The 18,940-nt window shown below is 51.6% G+C and overlaps 1 protein-coding gene across 1 annotated transcript in view; it reads left to right on the top strand.

Moving 5' to 3' along the window:
- Positions 1-18,940, top strand: part of ZNF618 (zinc finger protein 618) — a 166,998-nt gene that overhangs the window by 62,548 nt on the left and 85,510 nt on the right. The gene's annotated exons all lie outside the window — the stretch shown is intronic.

Below are 18,940 nucleotides of genomic sequence, written 5' to 3'. Positions count from 1 at the left end.
TGCTGCAGGTGGGGTGTGAGCAGAGCAGAGCAGAGGGCAGAATCCCCTCCCTGTGCTGCTGCTCTCCCTGCTCTGGATGCAGCTCAGCACACAGCTGCCTCTGGGCTGCCAGGGACCATTGCTGGCTCCTGGGCAGTTTGTCACCACCTGACACCTCCAGGTCCTTCTTGGTGATATGTTTTAAGGCAGCACCTATCAGAATGAGGACCAGGCACTTATTTTTTTAATCCCCTTGTGGTGGTTGTGCTCCTGTGTCTGTTGGCAAGGGTGGTTTGCCTGTTGGGTGATTTGGGAGGAGCTGTGCCGGTCCTGGCAGCGTTGGGCACACAGCAGGTCCCATCCTCTCTCCTGAGCCAAAGTGTGGCACACCAATAATAGCAGTAAAGTTTCCAACTGGAGGAAAGATACTCTGTGTGTGTGTGTGCTTGTGTGTGGTGCTTAATGATTAATTAGGTCAAATTCTCCAAAATTAGACCGCTGGAGAAGGCAAGGGCCAACAATTTGCATTTGGACAAAACCCTGTGACAGGAACTGGTGGGGGCCAGTTCCACCTCCTCCCCCCAGCATGCTCCATCCCATGCCCCAGACTGGTTTCTCCCCAGAAGAGCTTGGTGTTTAGCAGCTCCATGAATATCCTCATTTCCTCTCCTCCCCCCCCTCTACCTTTTCAAATCTTGCATTAAACCCCTGTAGATTCTGCTTTAAGTAGGCAATTAAGCTAACAACATAATTATATCCCTTAATGCTCATTTTAACCGGTTTAGAGAAGAAACAAAAGGGGAAAGCAGCCTCAGATCCCTGGAAAGAAAAGCTGCCTTGTAAAGCTGTTTCTGATAGTGGGGAGAATTTGTGGGCATCCAGGCTCTGCCCATTAGTGGCTGCAGGGAAGCCCAGAGGTCAGGTTTCAGAGCCTCCCAGGCACGGTCGGGTTTTATCTTCTGAGGGCTCTTTCTCTGAAGCCTCTGCTGGCTGTGGATTTTGGGGAATCCCAGGAGGCTCAGGACTGTGTCCACTCCTACTGCAACAGAGTGGCTGCAGAGCTGGGTCTGGGAGGTTTGCCCTCAGTCACCAGAGACCAACACATGGAGGCTGCAAGGTGCTGCCTCTTGTGGTGTGGTGAGTTGAAACTACTCCCAACATCAAATCGCCAGACTAGCTCAGTTAGAAAGCAAATGAAGTTCTATTCACAAGCAGAACTACAATCTGAATATGAAATGCAATGAGTATGTACAAAACATACCATCTTTACATACAACTGATGAGCAACACAAGAACCCCCCTGGACAAACCAGGGTACTAAGAGCTTCCCCAGTCCCTGCTCCCTTCCCTTCTCTCTGTACACTGGCCAAGAGAAAGAGCAGAGAGTTGCTGTTAGTACTTAACCACAACAGGAATGCAGCCAAGGTCAGCAAAGCCACCAGGAGCACAGGTTAGTACCTGCCAGAGTGGGGAAGCCAAAAAGAGAGAAAGTTAGTGTGCAAAAATTAACTTTTCTATCAGAGATCTGTCCAATGGGATTATTTAGACCTTATCACAGAATCATAGAATTGTATAGGACTGGGGGGAATGGAGCAAAACTAGAAGTGGGGAGATTCAAATTGGATATTAGGAAGAAATTCTTCCCCATGAGGGTGGTGAGACACTGGCACAGGTTGCCCAGGGAGGTGGTGGAAGCCTCATCCCTGGAGGTTTTTGCAGCCAGGCTGGAGGTGGCTGTGAGCAACCTGCTGTGGTGTGAGGTGTCCCTGCCCATTGCAGGGGGGTTGGAACTGGATGATCCTTGAGGTCCCTTTCAATTCTTCATTATTTTCCTTTTTTGCATCCAATAGTGATTTCTTTACATTCAACTACTTTCTGTTCAAGATCTGTGGAAAATTTTCAAGGTGCAGCCTAAAACTATCACGCATGGGTGTGAGGAGACCTGATGGTGGTGGAGTTGCTGCAGGAGTCCCTGGGCAACCTGCTCTAGTTGGAGGTCACTCTGCTGACTGCAGGGGGGTTGTGCAAGATGATCTTTGAGGGTCCCTTCCAACCCAATGCAAGCTGTGAAGCTGTGAATCCATGCTCATGTAGCAAACCCCTGCAGTGAGGCCCTTTGCTGCCTGTGCAGACCAGGCTCACAGGGCAGTTGTGCCCTCTTGGTAGTGGGCAGAATTTGTTTGGCTTTCTGCAGAGCACACAACAGCCACAGGATTCTGTGTGCAAGGCACAGAGGTTTGTGAAGAACCTCCAAGCTCAGAGCCAGGAAGCTGCTTTGGCATCTCAGATCCTTCTAGGGAGCCCAAATCCTTGGCTGAGGCCTGACCTGCTGAGGTAGGCTGCATGGTGGGCACAGGCACCTGCAGGCACTGCTGCACTTGGCACAGTCATAGAATCATAGAATCATAGAATCAAGAAGGTTGGAAGAGACCTCCAAGATCATCAAGTCCAACCTGTCACCCTAAACCAAATGTCCAGTCCTGGACATTTTCACTCTCCTCTCTACACTCATTCCAGTAGGGACAGGAAGCTGCCATTCAAGCAGTTTGGCCCAGGTTTGAGGATCCTGGGGCAAGCATCTCAGAGCTGTGAGCTGTTGTCTCAGTGTGCAAGTGATAGAGATCAACCAGATCTGGTGAGGAGCTGCTGCAGCTTGACCATCTCTTGGAGGTCATTCATGTGAACCAATGAATGTTCAGAGGGTTGGACTGGATGATCTCCAGAGGTCCCTTCCAACCCCTACCATTCTGTGGTTCTATGATTTCTCCTGACACCAAAGCCACTGGGACCCTTGAGCACAGCTGCCTCCACGGGTGTGCTGCCTGCTCGGACTGGCCGTGGCACATGGGCACCTCCACTTCTGGGGACAAGGGAGCTTAGACAGGAAAGGACTTACCTCTGCAGGAGCTGTGATTAGACCTGCAAGATGCTTTCTCATGTTCACCAGTCCCTGGGGAGGCATTCTGGGTGATAGCAGCAGATACTCTCCTCCCCCTCTACTCAGCCCTGGTTAGACCACATCTGGACTACTGTGTCCAGTTCTGGGCTCCACAATTCAAGAGGGACAGAGAGTCCAATGGCAGATACGAGGGTGATGAAGGGCTTGGAGCATCTCTCTTACAAGTAGAGGCTGAGAGACCTGGAACTGTTCAGTCTGGAGAAGAAAAGGCTGGGAGAGGACCTTATAAATATCTACAGATACCTGCAGGGTGGCTGTCAGGAGGATGGAGTCAGCCTCTTTTTCAGTCATGCCCTGTGATAGGATGGGGGGCAATGGACATCAACTCAAGCACAGGAAGTTCCACCTCTACAGGACAAAAAAAAATTACTGTGAGGGTGCTGGAGGCCTGGAGCAGGCTGCCCAGAGAGGTTGTGGAGTCTCCTAAACTGGAGACATTCAAAACCTGCCTGGGCATGTTCCTGTGTGAGCTGCCCTGGGTGATTCTGCTCTGGCAGAGCTTTGGACTGGGTGCTCTCTGGAGGTTCCCCTGACATTTTGTGATTCTATGACACTGCCCTGGACAACTTGATCCTTGGCTTCTCTGCACATACTGCCTGCCAAGAATGCAGTGAGCATCTCGTGGAGCTGTGGCATCGCTGGCTGGAGCTCCTGTTGGCTGGAAGGAGAAGGTGGCTTCGGTTTGAGTGTGCCAACAAATAGCCATTAGTTGGTAGCAATTCTCCATTTGCACTAAGGTGGTCTGCTTTGAAGCCACCAGTACAGGAATTCAAAGCTGTCTGCATCGTTCCTAGTGGCCAGGGAGGTGTTGTTCCTTACCTAGGAGTCTTGGGGGTTGTGGTTGGCAGAGGAGTACAGGAAAATATCTGGAGATTGGCAATCTGTCTTGAAAATAATTGTTAGATAAAGAAGTGAAGGAGTGGGATGGCTGGGTGGGTGTGCTCTGGGTTGAATGACATCCACTGTGTGACTGCTCATCTGAGGGGGAGGTAGGGCAAGGGGAAATGTCTTTGAGCTGGAAGAGGGGAGATTGAAACTGGAGCTGAGGAAGAAATTGATGAGAGTGAGGCTGGGGAGACACTGGCACAGGTTGCCCAGGGAGGTTGTGGCTGTCCCCTCCCTGAGGGTGTTCAGTGTGAGGCTGGATGAGGTCTTGAGCAAGCTGGGCTGGTGGGAGGTGTCCCTGCCCATGGCAGGGGGTTGGGACTGGATGATCTTGAAGGTCCCTTCCAGCCCAACCCATTCTGTGATCCTGTGAAGTTGTGACTTCCTGTCTGGGGGAGAATGTGTGCAGACAGGCATCTGAAGGTCCCTTCCAGCCCAACCCATTCTTTCCTTCTGTGATGTTGCTGGTGACAGGGCTGCACAAAGAATAGATTCATTGGTAGGGGTTCATTGAAGCTCTGACAGATGGAAGAATTCCTTTTCAGGGTGAGCCAAAGAGAATGTGAATTGATCTTCATTTTTGTTGTTCACCAGAAAATATCTTTCTGGGTTGCATGGTTTGGAGTTGAACAGAACCTGGAGTGCCTGAGGGCTTTGGTTACTGTTGGAGCTTATCTTACAGTCCTGGCTTTAAAGAATCACTAGGGCAGTTTCTTGTGTGCCTTAATCAGAAGATTTTAAATGGTGTCACTCCCAGGTTTTGAAGATGAGTTTCATACTCCAAGGTCTGCATGGTTCACCAAAAGTGACACTGATTCATAGACTGGTTGGGCTTGCTGGAGCTACACCTTTGCTTGAGGATAATTTCCCTGAGGTTCTCTGCCCTCATTTTTTTAAGCTTCATGTGTCTGGGTTGGGCCAACCCCAGGCACAACTCGAGGCTGGGTGCAGAGTGGGTTGAGAGCAGCCCTGAAGAAAAAGCCTTGGGGGTGTTGGGTGCTGAGCAGCTCCCCAGGAGCCAGCAGTGCCCTCCTGCAGCCCAGCAGGCAGCTGTGTGCTGGGCAGCAGCCAGAGGAGTGTGGGCAGCAGGGCAGGAGAGGGGATTCTGCCCCTTGGCTCTGCTCTGCTCACACCTCACCTCCAGTCCTGCCTCCAGCTCTGCTGTCCCCAGCAGAAGGACACAGAGCTGTGGAGTGAGTCCAGAGGAGGCCACAAAGATGCTCCAAGGGCTGGAGCAGCTCTGCTGTGAGCACAGGCTGAGGGAGCTGGGGGTGTGCAGCCTGGAGAGGAGAAGGCTCCAGGTGGACCTGAGAGCTGCCTGCCAGGACCTGAAGGGATCCTGCAGGAAGGCTGCAGAGAGACTTTTGCTGAGGGTGTCTGAGACAGGCCAAGGGGGAATGGTTTGAAGCTGAGGGAGAACAGGGTTAGAGTGGAGCTGAGGAAGAAGTTCTTCAGTTTGAGGGTGGTGAGACTCTGGCACAGGTTGCCCAGGGAGGCTGTGGCTGCCTCCTGCCTGGAGGTGTTCAAGGCCAGGCTGGATGAGGCCTTGAGCAAGCTGGGCTGGTGGGAGGTGTCCCTGCCCATGGCAGGGGCTTGAAATAGATGATCTTCAAGGTCCCTTCCAACCTGAGCTGTTCTGTGATTCTGTGGTTCTGTGAACTGTAGAGAATTGAAGGTCACAGAGGCTGGGTCCAGGGAATATTTGTCATGTGCAGACCACTTGGAGACCAAAGACTTCAGCCCAGTGGATGGCTCAGAGATGGCAGTTTGGGAGTGACAAAAGCAAAGGTCCATGGTGCTGGGTGACTTCCATGCTCTTACCAGTGCCCTGTTTGCTTTGAGGACTTCAGAGTGAGGGTCCTCACCCTCCCCTCTGCCCCTGGGCAGTGTTTGGGTTGCTCGAATCAACCAGGTTGGAAAAGACCTCAGAGATCATCAAGTCCAACCTATTACCTCGTACCTAACACCTCCTGACAACTAAACATGGCTGCAAGTGCCTCATCCAATCTGGTTTTGAACACCTCCAGGGCTGGTGACTCCACCACCTCCCTGGGCAGCACATCCCATGGCCAATTGCTCTTTCTGGGAAGAACTTTCTCCTCACCTCCAGCCTAAACCTCCCCCTGCACAGCTTGAGACTGTGTCCTCTTGTTCTGGTGCTGCTTGCCTGGGAGCAGAGACCAACCCCCACCTGGCTACAACCTCCGTGCAGGTAGCTGAAGAGAGCAATAAGGTCTCCCCTGAGCCTCCTCTTCTCCCAGGCTAAGTTGTTTCTCCTCTTCCCTTAATTTCCAGATTCCTTTGTCCTCAGGATGCTGTCAAAACCCCCCAGGCCCTGTGGGGTTCAGTTGGGCTTTTGGTGGCTTTTGGTCTTTTTTTAATGTAGATTTCACTGTTTTTTGTTGTTTTTTTTTTTTTCGCTCTTGGAGCTTTATTTGCTTTTTTATTGATTTATTTCTGCTCTGGGAGTCAATCTGGTGATATTTATAGGCTTTGTGGTTGCCTGATGGGAATTATTTTGCAAGCAGAGTTTCGAAGTGTTCTACTTGAAGCCTGCTCTTTCTCCAGATCCTTCATTTTCCTCCTTCCTGCGTTTTTTTTCCTCTTTTCTTTTTTTTCTCATTTTAATATTTTTTTCTTGCCTTTTCATTTGTTTTGCTTGTTTGTTTGGATTCTTAGTTTTGTTTTGCTGTGTCCTTGAAGGAGCCAGGCAGACTAAACTCTTTCTGAATCTCCCCCTGTAATTACTGCTCTTTTTTTAAGTTTGAAAAACTGACCCAGCTTGGTGCCTTCCCCCATTCTTACTTTTGAATTGATGTGGTTTGAGCCTTTTGGTTGTTGGGGTTTTTTTCCCTGTCTTCCCTTTCCCAAGTAAAATTGCCACCATTTGGTGCTATTAAAACAACCAATCACCCAAAGCTGGCAAGGAAGGCGACGTCCTGCAGTTAACCTCCCAGGGGCTGAGGGTTGTTTATCTTCATAGCATCACAGAATGGCTCAGGTTGGAAGGCACCTTGAAGATCAACTATTCAAACCTCCCTGCCATGGGCAGGGACATCTCCCACCAGCCCAGCTTGCTCAAGGCCTCATCCAGCCTGGCCTTCAACACCTCCAGGGAGAAGACAGCCACAGCCTCCCTGGGCAACCTGTGCCAGAGTCTCACCTCCCTCCTACTGAAGAGCTTCGTCCTTAGCTCCACTCTAACCCTGCTCTGCCTCAGCTTCAAACCCTTCCCCCTTGGCCTGTCTCAGACACCCTCAGCAAAAGTCTCTCTGCAGCCTTCCTGCAGGATCCCTTCAGGTCCTGGCAGGCATCTCTAAGGTCCCCCTGGAGCCTTCTCCTCTCCAGGCTGCACACCCCCAGCTCCCTCAGCCTGTGCTCACAGCAGAGCTGCTCCAGCCCTTGGAGCATCTTTGTGGCCTCCTCTGGACTCACTCCTGAGCTCTGTGTCCTTTTTCTGCTGGGGACACCAGAACTTCAGCCTTAGCCCAGCTCTAAATGCCACAAGTGATAAAGTTTGTAAGGATAAAATGGGTGTTTTGCACATGATCAGCCATCCACACTTAACCTCAGGAAGGGATCATGGATACCAGCCTTGCAGGAGATTCTTGGCCAGCACTGAACCTCCTCATGGTCCTGTTCCTGACACCTTCTTACTGCCCTCTTTAGTAGATTGCATATTTTTTAACTCTGGACATGAATTTTCTGCCTGTGAAGATCTGAGCACATGAGGAGGGATGTGCTCAGAAGAGGCAGCAGACACAAACTGGAACCCAAGAGGTTCCACCTGAAGAGGAGGAGAAAGTTGTTTGGCATGAGGCTGCTGGAGGCCTGGAGCAGGCTGCCCAGAGAGGTTGTGGAGTCTCCTTGTGTGGAGAGCTTTCAACCCCCCCTGGCCATTGTGCTCCTGGGCAAGCTGCTGGGGGTGCCCTGCTGGAGCAGGGGGTTGGACTGGGTGAGCTCCAGAGCTCCCTTGCAAGCTCCTCTGTGCTGCATTCTGTGACCTCCAGTGGGGAAGGGTTGGATCTCTGCAGGTGGAAGGTTCCTGGTGTGCCCTGCTGGGGTGATCCATGCCTTGAGAAGCTCTCACAGCATTTCAAACAGAGCAGCCCAGGCAGAGGCAGGAGCTGTGCCTGCTCACCAGCACCTGAGCAGAATGGGGCCTGTAGTGAGCCATGGGGGAATTCCCTGTCTGAACAATCCTATTTTAATTGTCCTTCCCTTGTGCACTCCTAGCTTGTCACTTCTGTTTGTTTTATCAGCTTGGAAAGCTGCCTGTGAAGGGAACTTTTTATTTATTTTATATAAATATATATATATATATATTTTTTTTTTTTTTTTACAAACCTGATTTCCTGTGAAATGAGAAACCCAGAGAAAAGGGGAGGGGAGGCCCCTGAAATGCCTCCTTCTCCCTGATTTTTATGCTTTTTTCCTCACAAGTAAAAGATAATAATCCCCTCCTCCTTCTCCCCCAAGGTTTCATTCCATACACATTTATTCTTTAAAAAAAAATATTTCCAGCTGTTTCTTTTAGCTGGGGAAAGTCAGCCCAGCTGTAAACAATTGCTGCATGCAGATGCTGCTGTTTGTTTTGCCTGCTCACTCTTATTTTCCACCTTTTGTAACAGCAGAGTTCAGACATAATCAGCGATGCCTCTGCTCCTCCTTACCCTCAATTTGATTATTTTTGCTGCTAAAGAAGGCAGTAAGGAGAGTGCTGAGCACCAGGAGATGGGGAAAAAATAATATTGTGATTACTTTTCAGTTACTTTTAATCAAGGAGCAGCTCTTTAAATCCAGCATTGATTTAATTCAGCATTTTCATTTCATGACTGTTAGGGGAAAGGAAAAAGTATAATAAAAGGGTTGTCAGGGTTGTAGTAGCTGAAGGGATCCACAAGAAAGCTGGAGAGGGACTTCCTACAAGGGCTTGTAGTGAGGAGAGGCACAAAGATGATCAGAGGGCTGGAGAACCTCCCCTGTGGGGACAGGCTGGGAGAGCTGGGGCTGTTCAGCCTGGAGAAGACTCCAGTCAGACATTAGAGCAGCCTTCCAGGACCTGAAGGGGCTCCAGGAGAGCTGGGGAGGGACTTTGGACAAGGGTTGGGAGTGCCAGGATGAGGGAGAATGGCTTTGAGCTGGGAGAGGGGAGATGGAGACTGGAGATGAGGAAGAAATTGTTGAGAGTGAGGCTGGGGAGACACTGGCACAGGTTGCCCAGGGAGGCTGTGGCTGTCTCCTCCCTGGAGGTGTTCAAGGCCAGGCTGGATGAGGCCTTGAGCACCCTGGGCTGGTGGGAGGTGTCCCTGCCATGGCAGGGGGTTGGAACTGGAGGAGCTTGAAGGTCCCTCCAGCCCAACCCGTTTCATGAATCTCAGAGTTCTCAGCACTTGTTTGAACATTGTGGTTTCAGGTTCAGTTTGTTGACTGTTCCCTTTCCTCTGCCTGCTTGTGCCACTTGAATTTCCCTGGGCTGCCACGGGAGGAGAATTGACATTCCAGGCACGGATTCTGCCAGCACTTTCAGCAAGTTCATAAAATTCCTCCTCTGAATATTCCCTTGACTCCATGGCGGCTGCTCACAGCCCTTAAACACGTCTGTGTGTAGCTCATGGAGCAGGAGCCAAAGCAAGGGGCTGGTGACACAGCCTGGGACCTCCCAAGGAAGGGTTCTGGTGGCTTCCTCAGAGGGTTTTTCACTGCCCCAATGCTGTTGGTGTGCTCAAGGCTCCTCTCCTGGGCAGAACAACCCAGAGTGAGCCTTTTCCAGTGGGAATTTGACCTTTGGAGTCTGAAACTTTTCAGCAAAATTTGTAATTTGGAGTTAAGGAGGCATCTGGGGCGGGGGTGGGTGCCAGCAGCACTCCCAGGTTATTAATTTGGGTTAATAAAACCAGGAAGAGAATAAACAGCAGGCAAGGAGTGAATGCAGTGAGACTGAGCAGGTTGGCCGAAGCCAACCCCTTGGAGTTCAACAAAGTCAAGTGCAAGGTCTTGCACCTGGGGCAGGGCAATCCCAAGCACTGATCCAGGCTGGGTGAGGAGTGGCTGGAGAGCAGCCTTGAGGAGAAGGCCTTGGGGGGGCCTCCTCAATGCTGCTGCCAGCAGAACACAGAGAGAGGCAATGTGGGGAAGGAGGGAACAGGGAAAAATTGAACCACACAGCCCCAGTGCCAGCCCCTGCCCCGGGAGGTGCCCAGCCCAGTGCCATGCAGGTGCTTTGCAAATCCCAACCCAAACAAGCACAGCTGAGCTTGGGGAAAGCCTTTAATACCTGAAGCTCATAAAGTATTGCACTCAAAAAAATAAAAGGAAAAAGAGATTAAAGCAACACTTAAGGTTTTATATTGGCTTTATTTTAGTGGGTGGAGAAGGCCCTGGGGGTGTCAGTTGGTGACAAACTGCCCAGGAGCCAGCAATGGTCCCTGGCAGCCCAGCAGGCAGCTGTGTGCTGAGCTGCATCCAGAGCAGGGAGAGCAGCAGCACAGGGAGGGGATTCTGCCCCTCTGCTCTGCTCTGCTCACACCCCACCTGCAGCACTGCCTCCAGCTCTGGGGTCCCCAGCACAAGAAGGATCTGGAGCTGCTGGAGAGGGTCCAGAGGAGACCTCCCAGGCACCCAGCAGCAGAACAAGAGGACACAGTCTCAAGCTGTGCCAGGGGAGGTCTAGGCTGAGTGTCAGGAGGAAGTTCTTCACAGAGAGATTTGCCATTGGGATGTGCTGCCCAGGGAGGTGCTGGAGTCACTGTCCCTGGAGATGTTCAAGAAAAGCCTGGATGAGGCACTTAGTGCCATGGTCTGGTTGGTTGGATAGGGCTGGGGGATAGGTTGGACTGGAGGATCTTGGAGGTCTCTTCCAACCTGGTTAATTCTATGATTCTATGAAGATGATCAGAGGGGTGGAGAACTTCCTTTATGGGAAGCTTATAAATGCTGACGCAGGGCTTGGTGGGTTTGCCCCAGAGTCAGACCAGGGTATGCTTGCAGACCCTGTAAAGGGTATTGGGGGACAGGAGACCCTTCCTCCTGGGGCTCAGCTCAGAGGAGATGCCTCAGGCAGAGCTGAGATTTCTCCTGGCAGATATTTTTATTATTATTATTTTGATTGTTCCTTGAGGGGAAGCTGCAGCTGAGGAAATAGGCAGCACATTCCTCCAGCCCAAGGAACTCATTCCTTGGTAGAAAATTCATCCCTTTAAGAAGACAAAGAATGAGGATGGGACAAGCCACAGCAGTCAAAAGCATTGGGGATCATTTTCCTTTGCCCAGGGGATGCCCTGGCTCTGGGAAGTGCCAGGCATGGGTCCTGCTGGTTCAGTGTTGCTCCCTGCTTTTGGTTGGGAATGGACTGGATGATATCCAGAGCTGCCTTCCAACCCTTACCATTCTATGATTCCATGATTCCATGATTGTATGATTCTATGTCTCTATAATCCATGGACTGTGGGAGACATGGCTGTGGAGTGAGCAGGACAATATGGACATGGTTTAGTGGTCATGGTACACCTGGACTCAATGATCTGAGAGGTTTTTTCCAGCCTTATTGATTGTGTGGGTCTGTGGAGGTGGCACAGGGGACTGTGGTGCCCTGCAGAAGCTGGGGTGTGGGTGACATTAGCATCCTTGTCTCTAGGATGGAGAGACAAGGACTTGGTGGATGAACCACTGGGTAGATAAGGAGCTGGCTGGGTGGCTGTACTCAAAGAGCTCTGATCAGCATCCAGGTGGAGACCACTAAGAACTGGAGTTCCTCAGGAGGCTGTTCTGGGTCCAGAGCTGTTTAACATCTTTGCCAGTGGCACTGAGGCATCCTCAGGAGATTTGCTGATGACACAAGCTGTGTGGTGCTGGACTCACTTGAGGGCAGGGATCTGTCCAGAAGGGTATTGAGAGGCTTGAGAAGTGAGCCAGTGCCAACTGCGTGAGGGTCAACAAGTCACAGGGCAAGGTCGTGTGTCTGGGTCAGGCCAAACCCAGGCACAAATCCAGGCTGGATGCAGAGTGGTTTGAGAGCAGGCAGCTGTGTGCTGAGCTGCCGCCAGAGGAGTGTGGGCAGCAGGGCAGGAGAGGGGATTCTGCCCCTGGGCTCTGCTCTGCTCACACCTCACCCCCAGTCCTGCCTCCAGCTCTGCTGTCCCCAGCAGAAGGACACAGAACTGTGGAGTGATTCCAGAGGAGGCCACAAAGATGCTCCAAGGGCTGGAGCAGCTCTGCTGTGAGCACAGGCTGAGGGAGCTGGGGGTGTGCAGCCTGGAGAGGAGAAGGCTCCAGGGGGACCTTAGAGCTGCCTGCCAGGACCTGAAGGGATCCTGCAGGAAGGCTGCAGAGAGACTTTTGCTGAGGGTGTCTGAGACAGGCCAAGGGAGAATGGTTTGAAGCTGAGGCAGAGCAGGGTTAGAGTGGAGCTGAGGAAGAAGTTCTTCAGTGTGAGGGAGGTGAGACTCTGGAATAGGCTGCTCAGGGAGGCTGTGGCTGCCTCCTGCCTGGAGGTGTTCAAGAGCAGGTTGGATGAGACCTTGAGCAAGCTGGGCTGGTGGGAGGTGTCCCTGCCCATGGCAGAGGGATTGGAATAGATGATCTCTGAGGTCCCTTGCAACCTGAGCCATTTTATAATTCCATGATCTGCTGTCCTGGCAGGAGGAGGCAAAGATCCAAAAGTGAGGGACGTGGGCTTTGTTTTGGTTTGGTCTGTTTTTTGCTATTTAATGAAAATTAAAGATGGAACTGCCATTGTCTTGCCTTTGTTTAAGAAGAAGAACAAAGAAAAAAAGCAACAAAGAAATGAATCCCTCCCTGCTTGTGGCTCTGAGGTTAACATCAGCAGGCAGCACAGGGAGGCAGAGGATCTCCTGTGTGAGATCTGCCTTCAGCTGCTTCTCCCCTTGCCTAAGTTTCATTATTTGGGGTGACAATTTCCACAGAGTCACAGATTGCAATGGGTTGGAAGGGACCCTCAAAGGGCATATTGTCCAACTCCCTGGACATCTCCAACGAGATCAGGCTGCCCAGGGCCACAGCAACTGTGAACTTGAATGTCTCCAGGGCTGGGGCCTCAACCACCTCCCTGGGCAACCTGTTCCAGTCTCTCCCCACCCTCACTGTGCAGAACTTCCTCCTGATGTCCAACCTAACTCTGCCCTGCTCCACTTTCAAACCATTGTCCCTCAGCCTATCCCCACAGTCCTTCTGAACAGTCCCTCCCCAGCCTGCCTGGAGGTCCCCTGCAGATTTAAGGCCATTTTCCCCTTTGGGAGTGCTTTGGCAGTGGTAGATTGGGAGGACCCTGGCACCCCTCTCCTGTGCTGGGCATGATGCCCATGGGAGCAGGTCTGAGCATGGTTTACAGGGATGCAAATCCAAGTGGTGTGAATAATTGTTTCTGATGCTGGTGTGAGGGAGCAGCAGGAAGGCCACTCCAACCCCTTCCCAGGTCTCAGCACTGGGATGAGCTTTGCTTATGTTCTGTGTGTGTTTTGCAGTGACTGCTCACACACTGGGGGCTCTCCCAATCTAGCAGAGCCCTTTCCAAAAACATGGATTTCTCAGGTCAGTTCTACATCTGCTGGGGTTCCTCCTTTTTGACACTTGGGAGATGCTGACTGGGAGATTTTTTTTTGTTATTTATCTCATGAGTTACTTTTTGCTTCCGACTCGAGGCGTGCAGCATATGGCCAGCACCCACACTCTGCTCTCCTGCATTTCCATGGCAGAGCTAGTTATTAGGCTCAGTTTAACAAACCTGCCTTAGACATCCCCAGTCTGCAGGGAGGCAGCTTTAAGGGCTCAGATTTTGCATTGGAAGTGATGGGCGGTGACAGACTCAGGGACTAATTACCCAGCAGCTGGCTGCCAGCAGGGTGCAGCTCTGCTTCTGCTGCTCTTCTGGCTTTAAATGCAGAAGTCACTGAACTGAATTCCTGAATAAACTGAGGTGTGGGGTGCAGAGGTGCTGAGGGCACTGCAGCTTCTCTCTGATGAGTAGGGACTGAGAGGCTTGGGGGGTTTTAGTCTGGGAAAGAGCAGCCTGAGGGGGATCTCATCAATGCTGATCAAGGGTGGGGGTCAGGAGGATGGGGCCAGGCTGTGTTCAGTGGTGCCCAGTGACAGGACAAGGGGCAAAGGACACAAACTTGACTATAAGAAGTTCTGTCTGAACATGAGGAAGAACTTCTTTAATGTAAGGATGATGGAGCAGGCTGCCCAGAGAGGCTGTGGAGCCTCCATCTTTGGAGACTTTCAAAACCTGCCTGGATGTGTTCCTGTGACCCTCTCTAGGTGAACCTCTCTTGGCAGGGGGGTTGGGCTCAATGATCTCCAGAGGTCCCTTCCAACCACTACCCTTCTGTGATTCATAGATTCGTACAATCACGGAATGGTTTAGGTTGGAAGGGACCTGGAGATCATCTAGTTCCAACCCCAAAGCCAGAGCAGGATTCCCCAGGGCAGCTCACACAGGACACAACCTCTCTGGGCAGCCTGCTCCAGGGCTCTGCACCCTCACAGGGACAGTTTTCCCTTCTGTTCCTGTGGCACCTCCTCTGCTCCAGCTTGCCCCCAGTGCCCCTTGTGCTGTCCTTGGACATCCCTGAGCAGAGCCTGGCTCCAGCCCTGCACATCTTTATCCCCAGCAATGAGGGCAGCCCTCAGGCTCCTCTGCTCCAAGCTCCAAGCCCCAAGCCCCAGCTCCCTCAGCCTGTGCTCACAGGAGATGTTCCACTCTAGAGGTGGAAGTTGCCCAGGCTGTGAGGGTTTTTATGGGCAGCACAGTGGGGGCTGGCACCCAGCCCTGCATCAAAGACAGATCCACCAGTTCCAGCCTGTGTGACTTGGGTGTCAAAGGTTCTTTTTGAGATGTGCTTTGTGTTGTGAGGTCTCTGGGGAAACCTCAGAACAGCCTTCCAGTACCTGTAGAGGCTCCAGGAGAGCTGTCCATGGACTTCAGATTAGGACTTGGAGTACCAGGACGAGGAACAATGGCTTTGAGCTGGGAGAAGGCAGATTGAGACTGGAGATGAGGAAGAAATTCTTGAGAGTGAGGGTGGGGAGACACTGGAACAGGTTGCCCAGGGAGGCTGTGGCTGTCCCCTCCCTGGAGGTGTTCAAGGCCAGGCTGGATGAGGCCTTGAGCACCCTGGGCTGGTGGGAGGTGTCCCTGTCCATGGCAGGGGGTTGGAACTGGATGAGCTTTGAGGTCTTTTCCAACCCAGCCCATTCTGTGAATCTCTATCCAAGAGTTGGAGCCACCTGACAGGGTCATGGGCATCACACTGTGGTGGCCCTGCCTGTTCCTCTGGGGAGCTGAGGGACTCACATAGGTCAATTTAGATAGACATTGCTGGACTGTGGTGGTCATTGTGCAGGTGTGAGGGGAGCATCATGGCACTGCTCTGGGAGACCTTTGCACTCCACATGCTGTGTGTGATGGGAGGAAATCATCCTCCTGCACTTTGGCTGGGCATGCTCTGGTCCTGGGTGGTGCAGAAGCCACTCAAATCTGATTTAATCTGCTTGCAGCCTTGGGAGAGGCTGGGGTTGGCCATGCTTGGCACTGCAGAGGTGCTGAACCCAACAGAGCTGTTCCTGAAGAGTCTGGAACCAAGACAGGTTGCTGGCACAGGGCCTTGGCTGTTAATTGCATGCTTGGGAATGGGAGCTGTGTGTGAAGGTATCTTCTGGTGGCACCTTAGGTGAGGCTGAGCATCCAGAAACCTTCAAGACAGCCAGATCTGATTTCCTTCAGGCTCAGCTTGCTGCTGAGGTCTGATCCAAATGTAGGAGGCAGCCCTGGCCTTGAGGCAGCCCAGACCCAGCTGTCCTGCCCATGGCCATGGGTAGGTTTGGAGTTTCCCCAGCAGAGATGGCTCTTTTCCAAAAGCATCTTGACTGGTGTGAAGCCATCTAGGCTGAGAGCTCTGACCTCTTAAAGGTCCTTTCCCTTCCCCCCTCCTCCTTGTTCTTTCTTGCAAAATAAGGAAACTCCCTAACTCTGGTGAGGTCATGCTGTGACACCTCCCTTTTGTGTGCTCCTCCTGCATGTCTTGGCCTTCTGGTCCATGCTGTGTCCTTAGACAGAAGAGTTCATTAACTGCTCATGGAAAGAGGTCAAAAAGCAAAATAAAAAGCAATAAAAAGCAATAAAAAAGACAGAACGGGGAAATCAGGCAGGAGAGTGACCCAGGATGGGGAGGGGAAGCTAAAAATGCAGCTGTGAAAAGGGACCAAGGGTGAAGAGCACTCAGGACCATGAATGAACAGCTGGGTGGTTGGGTGCAAATCCCAGCAGAGGCAGCAGCTCACGCCTGTGTGTCACCAGGAATAAAACTGGGCAGCAGGACAGCCAGGTGCTTCATGATGGCAGAAGCAGCCCTGCACAACCTCTTCCAAAATAAATTTCACAGATGGCATCAAGCTAGAAGGGAGCCTCAAAGGGCATCTTATCCAAGCCCCCTGCAGGCAGCAGGGACACCTCCAGCTAGATCAGGCTGCACAGGGCCACATCCAGTCTGTTCTTGAATGTCTCCAGGAACAGGACCTCAACCACCTCCCTGGGCAGCCTGTTCCAGTCTCTCCCCAGCCTCACAGTGCAGAACTTCCTCCTGATGTCCAACCTAACCCTGCCCTGCTCCACTTCCAAACCATTGTCCCTTGTCCTATCCCCACAGCCCCTTCTGAACAGTCCCTCCCCAGCCTGCCTGGAGGTCCCCTGTAGACCTTGAAATGCAGCTCTAAGGTCTCCCTGGAGCTCTTCTCCAGGCTCAACAGCCCCAACTCCCCCAGCCTGTCCCCATAGGGGAGGCTCTCCAACCCTCTGATCATCTCTGTGGCTTCCTGTGGTCCTGCTCTGGAGCAGCAGAGGGGAATTGCAGCTCAGGTTCTACATCCAGGCTCCTTTCCCCCTCTTTTTCCCTCTTTCTGTTTTGTTTTGCACACCCAGACCCAATCACCTACCAAACTCCCTGAAGCCTGGAGCAATCTCCCAGTTGCAGGAACCCATAAAGTTGGGGCTTTTCTTGCCTCTTTTTTGCCCCATTGTGTAAGGAAGACAAATCACTAATTTGTGATTGATTGCTGTGAATTGTGGCTGCTCTGACATCCTTTCTGGAGCTGAACAGCTGTATAACAAATGAACATATCAGTGCTCACAAAAGATTGGAGATCTAACAGAAGCAATTACATTGGCAGCTCCTCTTCCCTCCTGGCTTTTCCCAACCGAGGGAGGGAGCAAATTCTTTTTTTTTTTTTTAAGAGAAACTCCTCAAGTGGCTCAGAATAATAATAAACAATAAATAATGTGTAAAAATGCCTAATAATAATACTAATTAATTTAAAAAAAATACCCTTTTCTAAATGAATTATCACAGAATCACAGAATGGCTCAGGTTGGAAGGGACCTCAGAGGTCATCTGATGCAATCCCTCTGCCATGGGCAGGGACACCTCCCACCAGCCCAGCTTGCTCAAGGCCTCATCCAGCCTGGCCTGGAACACCTCCAGGGAGGGGACAGCCACAGCCTCCCTGGGCAACCTGTGCCAGTGTCTCCCCAGCCTCACTCTCACGAACTTCTCCCTCAGCTCCACTCTAACCCTGCTCTGCCTCAGCTTCAAACCATTCCCCCTTGGCCTGTCTCAGACACCCTCAGCAAAAGTCTCTCTGCAGCCTCCCTGCAGGATCCCTTCAGGTCCTGGCAGGCAGCTCTGAGGTCCCCCTGGAGCCTTCTCCTCTCCAGGCTGCACACCCCCAGCTCCCTCAGCCTGTGCTCATGCTCCAGCCCTTGCAGCATCTTTGTGGCCTCCTCTGGACTCACTCCTCAGCTCTGTGTCCTTCTGCTGGGGACAGCAGAGCTGGAGGCAGGATTGGAGGTGAGGTGTGAGCAGAGCAGAGCCAAGGGGCAGAATCCCCTCTCCTGCCCTGCTGCCCACACTCCTCTGGCTGCTGCCCAGCACACAGCTGCCTGCTGGGCTGCAGGAGGGCACTGCTGGCTCCTGGGGAGCTGCTCAGCACCCAACACCCCCAAGGCTTTTTCTTCAGGGCTGCTCTCAACCCACTCTGCACCCAGCCTGGAGTTGTGCTTTGGGCACCAGAACTGGACCAGCATTGGAGGTGGGGTCTCAGAAGAGCAGAATTAGATCCTTCCCTCTTTACTTCCAGTGGATTTCTTAAACCTCCTGAAGCCAGGATGTGTTTCTGGTTTGGGAGAATCCCTTCAAGCAAAATTTCACACCAAGAACAGAAGAGGGGAAAAAAACCCAAAAACCACCACCTGAAATGAAATTGGGATTTTTGGTTGCTATTCCTTTAAGATTCCAGAATTGCACCAGTGCACTAAATGTGACCTCCATAACTTTTAAATTAAGAATTTATGCTGGCTTGAAATTTATGAAATATTTCAGCATGAAAGAAAAGCCTTTTTCCCTCAGGAAAATTGAGCAATAAATCACAGCACTCTCGATTTACTGCCCTACAGTCAGCCAAAGATAGGATTTTTTTGTTATTTATTTATTTATTTTATATATCTTTTTTTTTTTTTTTTTTGGCCTTCATTCTGGGGGAAAAAATTAAAAAAAAAAAGAAAAAAAAAGGAAAAAAATGTAATCATATAAGACAGCTTAGCTGCTATCCTCCCACTCTCTAGAATTTTTAATTTCAGCTGTTTCTGCTTGGATTTATTTCCAATATTCCTGCTCGGCTTTTCAATTTCCTCAGTTATTAAATTTTAATTCAGTGCATTAGCATTTAAATTAAAAAAGGGTTTATTTTGCTCCAAATCGTTGGCTGGCCCCCATCCTGCTGCAGAGGAATTGCCTCCCCCTGCCATTTGCACAAAATGTGCAATGCAGGCAATGCCTTTGCACTGCTGTGCACCAATTCACCAGCGCAGAGGTTCAGGCCCTGCAAGAGTCTTGCTTTGCCTCAGGGAAGCCTCTCGGTGCACAGCTGGTGGAAAGGAGATGGCAAAGAAGGAGGACACCCCAGATTCTCCCTGCTCAGCCCCTTCCCACCTCCTGTGGGGGCTCCCTGAGGTGGTTGGTGGCTGATGAAGAGGGGTGCAGGACCTTCAGCCACCTCAGCGTGACCACAGCACTGAGCCAAGCTCCTTCTGCCTGACTGCCCCCT

Source organism: Indicator indicator, chromosome 28 (assembly GCF_027791375.1).
Source record: "Indicator indicator isolate 239-I01 chromosome 28, UM_Iind_1.1, whole genome shotgun sequence".
In the NCBI taxonomy this organism is placed as follows: Eukaryota; Metazoa; Chordata; class Aves; order Piciformes; family Indicatoridae; genus Indicator; species Indicator indicator.
This window is presented reverse-complemented; position numbering and strand designations above follow the sequence as displayed.